Source organism: Gopherus flavomarginatus, chromosome 2 (genome assembly GCF_025201925.1).
Source record: "Gopherus flavomarginatus isolate rGopFla2 chromosome 2, rGopFla2.mat.asm, whole genome shotgun sequence".
Classification (NCBI taxonomy): domain Eukaryota; kingdom Metazoa; phylum Chordata; order Testudines; family Testudinidae; genus Gopherus; species Gopherus flavomarginatus.
Window position 1 is genome coordinate 48,863,599 of NC_066618.1, and position 7,945 is coordinate 48,871,543.

Sequence of the window (7,945 nt, forward strand, 5' to 3'; positions counted from 1 at the left end):
CAAAGTAGGCTAATCAGGACACCTGAGTTTAAATAGGAGCTCAGTTCAGTTGGTGGGGGGGCATGTGAGGAGCTGAGAATAAGAGGGTGTGCTGCTGGAAGACTAAGGAGTACAAGTGTTATCAAACACCAGGAGGAAGGTCCTGTGGTGAGGATAAAGAAGGTGTTTGGAGGAGGCCATGGAGAAGTAGCCCAGGGAGTTGTAGCTGTCACGCAGCCATTACAGGAGACACTATAGACAGCTGCAATCCACAGGGCCCTGTGCTGGAAGTCAGAGTAGAGGGTGGGCCTGGGTTCCCCCAAAACATCCCAACTCCTGATCAGACACAGGAGAAGTTGACCCAGACTGTGGGGAAGATAACTGAGGTGAGCAAATCTGCCAATAAGTGCAGGACCCACCAAGGTAGAGGAGGAACTTTGTCACAATTCCAGTTGATTTACCTGATAATTATAGGGTAGAAAGTAAGCAATTTTTCAGTAATAGGGTGCTGTGACACATTTGTATTTTTGTGTCTGATTTTGTAAGCAAGTAGTTTTTAAGTGATGTGAAACTTATAGGTACACAAGACAAGTTGGACTCCTGAAAAGTGGTACAATAGTCTGGAAAGGTTCAGAGCCACTCTTTTAGAGGACTGTGTTCTTTGTGAGCAGTTAGAATCATCTGCTATTTTTTATTATTATTTTTTTTCTACTTTCCCTAAACTCACCTGGTCACTGATTCTCCAGTAAGTTTTCAAGAAGTCAATGAGCTCATAAACTTCAGGCCAGAATATATGTGCACTTGACTGTGATTTTGCCCATCTACTTATTCTAGTAAAGCCAACAGAGATATTTTGACACTGCAACAGAAATATGAAGGTTTCAATACAGTCTTTGGATATCTATTGGTGACTTTAGACCATGAACTATCAGTAAGAATGAAAAAAGATGTTTTTTAGAACTGGCTCCATGCAAATTTGTATCCACTCTCCCTGATATTTGAATATTTGTATCATGCAAAGTAACAAAGAATTGAAGGAAAAGGAAATTATACTATTTAATGTTGGGCCTTTGGATTTTGTTCAGCAGTTGATAATAAATTTAATTTTTTTTCTTTTGGTCTTGATTTATTTTACTTTCATAATGTGACTTTCATTTTAACAGACAGTGTAGGTCAGTCTGTCATTTGGAGTTATAAAAAGAACTTGAAAAGTTTATACCAACTGTTGATAGGGAAACTCTGTGGTTGGCTTTTGAAAAATCACTGAAACCGATCAATGAAATAATATAGTGCTGCCAAAATGTGGACTTCTGTCTAGGGGACTGGAGAATTCAGAAAAAGATCAAGTAAACCTGCTTTTATCAAGTGCAAGGAGAGTGTTGCACTGCAGAGTTTCCACATAAAGACCTATTGGATACACCCAGATCTTTCATTTGCATGCAATGTCTGACAAAGTGAGGCAGAACATTTTCCAGGGCTACTGCCAGAAATGTACAAAGGATTTTTTCAAGCTTATCTACAGATGTAAATAATCTTTGACATTTGTTCTGAACTGCAAGTGATTATGGTTATTTCTTCATTGCAAAAAAGATAGGGGAGCTTAAAGTGGGATAACTAACATCCATTCACTATCCCGCTGTAAAATTCTAGTGGAGACAAGGCACTGTTGTTTTATTACAAGGTCAGTCACAGACGAGGATAGAATGTTGACTTTGCCTCACTATCTCACAATAAAAACTACAATGGCTTGTCTCCACTAGGATTTTATAGCAAGGTGACTATCCTATTAGTTCTCTCATGGTAAACACACACATTTTTTGGCAGTGGACAAAGCCTAAGGGACTTTTGACCACAAAATGTGTTTTAAGGCAGTCTGATGTTCTCAGTTGCACCAGAGAATTCAGGTTTTCTGAAAGGCTCTAGTGGGGGACCAAAGCACAATAATGTGGTATGAATCACTTTAAAAACGGTGGAAGATGGAGAAAGCAAGCTTCTTGGTATGTTCCCTCCCCGAGCCTTCTGGCAACAGAAGCGCTGCACAGCTGAGCCTCTGTGGAGTTTCAGTGGGCACTTGAACAACACCTTTCAATTGGACTAACTGTACTGGAGAACATTTCAAAGTGCTAACTCCCTTTCCAGTGCTAACAGACTCTTCATGCTGTGTTTCCCTTGGATATACAGAGCAATTACTTCTAAATACATCCATTTGCTTTAATAATGTATTTATAGTGCCCACATCTGTGCCCACTAGTTAATAAATTATAGAACAATACATTTCATTCAATAAGATACGTGAAAGCTGTTAGCAGAATCTTTATTTCACTGCCACTTGTATAATTTTTTTTTATAATACACAAATCTCAAGTTGGCCCTTTGCTGCCGTGTTTCTGTTCTTATCCACCAGCTGGGGGCATTTTGCTATGCCAAGAAAGGCAGAGCTGCTTTCACTGCCCAAGCTGTACTAGTTTGATATCAAACCAGACTTTTAAGTCTGATCATCTGAAAATAGTAGTATGTAAACATCCACTAATAAGTTCAACGATTCTTCCATTTAATTATTGAAAACCAGAATAGCCTTTTTAAAGTCCATTTTTACATTAATCCCAGCTCATGATTCTTTTGCAGAATTTATTTGAATGGTAGGTAGATGCCAAAAAGACAAGAACAGTATGTAAGATTTTAATGGTGCAAATTGAAAGTTTGGGACAATTTTTTCTTTTCATTTACATCAGTGCCACCCTAATGTCACTGGGGAAACAAGGGTCTAACCAAGGACAGAATTTAGCCCTTGGTACTTATCTTGTCATGATACATTCTGTCCAAAGTGAGATGATCAGATCTTCTCATAATAGATATGTCATAGACTCACCGTCCCAGAGAAACTCCTCATAGTGAGACCCAACATTGCAACCTGTAACAGGATGGTTTGCCCTATGGGCTGGAGAGCTTGGAGCTAAGCCAACCCTAATTACAGGATGAAGCCCAGCTGAGAGGTGATTCCATTGTAAAAGGAACAGGAATTTGCAGTGAAAGGGAAGGGGAACCTTAGGAAGTTGTGGTAGAGTCTGTAGAAAGTGAGGAAAGCTCTCCAGGCAGGCAGGTGAAAGAGAAACCTTGGGTTGTGTGGACTTATGAATGAACTTTGTTTTGCTGGTTTGAATTTTACTTACAGTTCATTTTATATTAATAAACCCTGTCCCCAAACAGGGATATTTTTTACCAAGAAAAAGGCCTAAAGTGAAGTTTATTTGAATAGTTCAAGAGGACAAACCTGAGTCAGGCTGCATGTAGTGTGACTCTAGGCCAGGAGGGTTGTCTACAGGAGGCATCCAGCCTGGTTACCCAATTCCTTTGCCTGACCCTCCATCTCTAGACTTCAGTGGTCTGTGCATTGACTTGCCCTGTGGCCAGGTCACACTGAGACTCCTACCAAAGGAACAATAACTCAGCACAGAGGAATTAAAACTCTTCCACACTTCCCAGCCTCAATCCTCCAAAGACTTTTTGCCCCTCTCCCAGGCTCTGCAGAGTTCTTCATCATTCTAGTACAGAATGCTGCCTCCAGAGGCTTTCTCCCTGGAAGCCTGGTTCCAGCTGAGCCACTGTCCATCTGCAATTCTTCCCGGGAGTCTCTTTCTTCCATACCTGCTTTAGGAGTAGTCTTCTCCCTAGCTGCCCTCTCCCTAGAAGTCAAGCACCTTCCTTCAGTTCTCTGTGTGGTTTCTCTCCCAATGAGCAAATACTTTCAACTACACCACTCCTATTGCCCTGCAGTCCTTCCTTTATGAGAACTGTGCACTCAGGTTCTCCTGAGTTGGGTCTAATCCTTAATTGCTATCTTCCCCTCCAGATGCCACAGAAGGGGCTAACTGGGCTCTCCTGCTCCCCATAACCCTCTCACTGTCATGCAGGGTACCTCATCACAAGGTGCATAGGCCCAGATTCACAAAGGCATTTAGGCTTCTCCTTTAATGGAAGTTAGAACTCTAAATACCTTTTCTGGGTGTGGACCCTACTGTTAAATTGCCCCTTTCCAATAGCCTGTCAAGCTATAGTAACCAGAAGTGATGCAGCGTTTCTCCCCAGGGTCTGGGAACTGCTGAGCAGAAGCTTCATGGGAGGTAATAAGTGATAGTTAGATAGAGCAGGGGATTGCTAGCCTCATTTCCTCTGCCACATCTCATCTCTGCTTCCCAAATCCAGCTGCATAAGAGTGCACCAGTGGAGGGAAGAAAAAAGGGCACTACAGAGAATGGCTCAGGTGGAGATCAAATTGGGAGGAAAAACTATTGCAAGTTCCATTCACAAGCCAATCTTTGTCCTCAAGCCCTGCTCTCCCAACAGGAGGTTGCAAAAGGAGACATCACAGTACATTGAGCCAATGTTGAAAAAGGAATCTTACATGCACTGCTAAACTATGCTGGGCTTATCAGACTTGGCTGGGTTGACTCTCCCTCAGTGGGCAAATACACCCTTGGGCTCTGCTAGGCTCTTCTCTAGCCTTTCGGCAGGGTTACATTGGCTTCTTTCCCCCTTGCACAGTTGAACTGCAAAGTTCTGCTATGTCTGGGCCCTCACAGGTGGTGGAGGAGGGCAGGATTTGCCCCATATTACAAATCAGTAAATGCCAGGGCTGGTTCAAAATCCCCCCCTCCCACCTCAACATTTTTTACCAACTCTAATAGATGCTAACATATAAGTTTCACCACCATGGTCTTTAAAAAATGAAAGATAAACATCACAGTTATTTTAAAGAGAATTTTAAAAGCAGAATTTGGATGATCTAAGTGTTTTGGGTACATCCAGACTACCCGCCGGATTGGCAGATAGTGATTGATTTATCAGGGATCGATATATCGCATCTCATCTAGATGCGATATATCAATCCCCGAACGTGCTCCCGTAGACTCCAGAACTCCACCAAAGTGAGCTGCAGTGGCGGAGGCCGTTGATCCCACGCCATGAGGACAGGAGGTAAGTCAAAATAAGATATGTCGACTTCAGCTACACTATTCCCGTAGCTGAAGTTGCATATCTTACATCGACACCCCATCACCTCCCAAGTGTAGACCAGGCCAGAAACAGCAATTGTAAAGGGAAAATGCTCTTCTCTTGATTCCATAGATAAAGTAATATCGCTAACCTAAGATCACTGCCATAAAATTATCCACCAAAAGATCAGATCATCCTTTCTCAATACTAGTCATTCAATCTTTGTTCTGCTTTCCTTCAAACTTTAGACGACTAGATGCTGCTTGTCTGTTTTCACTTCTGTTTTCAGGGTTGTTGGGGGTTTTTTTTGTTGATTTTTGTTTTTAAGGAGTCCCTCAGTTGCTGGCTAACATGACAGCAGTTTTCTGTCCTAAACTTTTCCATATATAGAAAATGAATCCTTCAGACCCTCATCTGCTTTCTCTCACTGTCTGAATACATTTTTTTTTATTAAATGACTTTCATGCTATTGAGGGGTCCTAAAGACTTGATGCCCTTTGTCTCCAAAACCGTTATCACCCTGGCAGCAGTAGCAGATTGGGAAGGCAGCTGTTTCCCCAGATCCCTGCACTATATGTAAATGGAGAATAACAGAGCTCCTGGAGTGCTGCAGTGGTTTTGATTTTAAATACCAAAGCCAGCTGGGAAACAGCTGGCTTCCTGAGTGGCTTTTCAGCTTCTCCCCTCTCTATTCCTCTTTCTACCCACCTTTCCTCTTCCATACCTAGCACAGTTCTTCTTAGCTCTTTCCTCCTTAATCCTCTTGACAAATTGGTTTCCAACATTTCAGCCTCTCATTTTAACTCCCCCACCAGCTGTTCCTTCCTTTTCCCACCAGAACTCCCCAGATGCTCCAGGGAAGGCTGCATTCTCAGGTACCTGTCTAGGTGAACTCCAGTCACTAGGAAAAGGTAGGTGTTAGTAATGGGAGATTCAATCATTAGAAACATAGATAGCTGGGTTTGTGATGACCAGGAGAACCGTATGGTGACTTGCCTGCCTGGTGCAAAGGTTGCGGATCTCTCGAGGCATCTGGATAGACTTATGCGTAGTGCTGGGGAGAAGCCGGTGGTCGTGGTACATGTAGGTACCAATGACATAGGGAAGGGTAGGAGAGACATCCTGGAGGCCAAATTTAGGCTGCTAAGGAAGAGACTGAAATCCAGGACCTCTATGGTGGCATTCTCAGAAATGCTCCGTTTCATGCGCAGGGCCAGGTAGGCAGGCAAAGCTTCAGAGTCTCAATGCGTGGATGAGATGATGGTGTAGAGCGGAGGGGTTTAGATTCATTAGGAACTGGGAAAACTTTTGGGATGGGGGAGCCTATACTGTAGAGATGGGCTCCACCTAAACCAAAGTGGAACCAGAGTGCTGGCACTTAACATTAAAAAAGTTGCAGAGCAGTTTTTAAACTAGGAGATGAGGGAAAGCCGACTGATGCAGAGGAGCACATGGATCGGACAGAGATTTCTCTTAAATGAGAGTCTATTGATAGAGATTCTCTAGGTTATAGTCAGGAGTAAAGGATGGAAGAGGGTAATGTAAGGGTCAGATCAGACAAGAAACATTCACATAAACAATCGGACACATTAGAAAAGGGCAGACAAATAAACAGTGACAAGTTTTTAAAGTGCTTGTACACAAATGCTAAAGTCTAAATAAGATGGATGAACTAGAGTGCCTCGTGATAAAGGAGGATATTGATATAATAGGCATTACACAAACCTGGTGGACTGAGGACAATCAATGGGACACAATCATTCAGGGGTACAAAATATATCGGAAAGATAGGATAGAACAGGTCGTGCAGGGGAGGGGAGGAAATGGCACTATATGTGAAAGAAAATGTAGAATCAAATGAAGTAAAAATCTTAAGTGAATTCACATGTTCCATAGAATCTCTATGGATAGTAATTTCATGCTCTAATAAGAATATAACGTTAGGGATCTATTATCTACCACCTGACCAGGACAGTGATAGTGATGATGAAATGCTAAGGGAAATTAGAGAGGCTATCAAAATTAAGAGCTCAATAATAATGGGGAATTTCAATTATCCCCATATTGACTGGGAACATTTCACTTCAGGATGAAATGCAGAGATAAAATTTCTCGATACTTTAAATGATCGCTTCTTGGAGCAGCTGGTATGGGAACCCACAAGGGGAGAGGCAACTCTTGATTTAGTCCTGAGTGGAGCACAGGATCTGGTCCAAGAGGTAACTATAACAGGACCGCTTAGAAATAGTGACCATAATATAATAACATTTAACATCCCTGTGGTGGGAAGAACATCTAAACAGCCCAACACTGTGGCATTTAATTTCAAAAAGGAGAACTATGCAAAAATGAGAGGATTAGTTAAACAGAAACTAAAAGATACAGTGATTAAAGTGAAATCCCTGAAAGCTGCATGAGTGCTTTTTAAAGACACCATAATAGAGGTCCAACTTAAATGTAAACCCCAAATTAAGAAACACAGTAAAAGAACTAAAAAACAGCTATCGTGGCTCAACAACCATGTAAAAGAAGCTGTGAGAGGTAATAAGACTTCCTTTAAAAAGTGGAAGTCAAATCCTAGTGAAGTAAATAGAAAGGAGCATAAATACTGCCAAATTAAGTATAAAAACATAATAAGAAAAGCCAAAGAGGAGTTTGAAGAACAGCTAGCCAAAAACTCAAAAAGTAATAACAAAATGTTTTTAAAGTACATCAGAAGCAGGAAGCCTGCTAAACAACCAGTGAGGCCCCTGGATGATCAAGATACAAAAAGAGCGCTTAAAGATGATGAAGTCATTGCGGAGAAACTAAATAGATTCTTTGCTTCAGTCTTCATGGCTGAGGATGTTAGGGAGATTCCAAAATCTGAGCCGGCTTTTGTAGAAGACAAATCTGAGAAACTGTCACAGATTGAAGCGTTACTAGAGGAGGTTTTGGAATTAATTGATAAACTCAACATTAACAAGTCACTGGG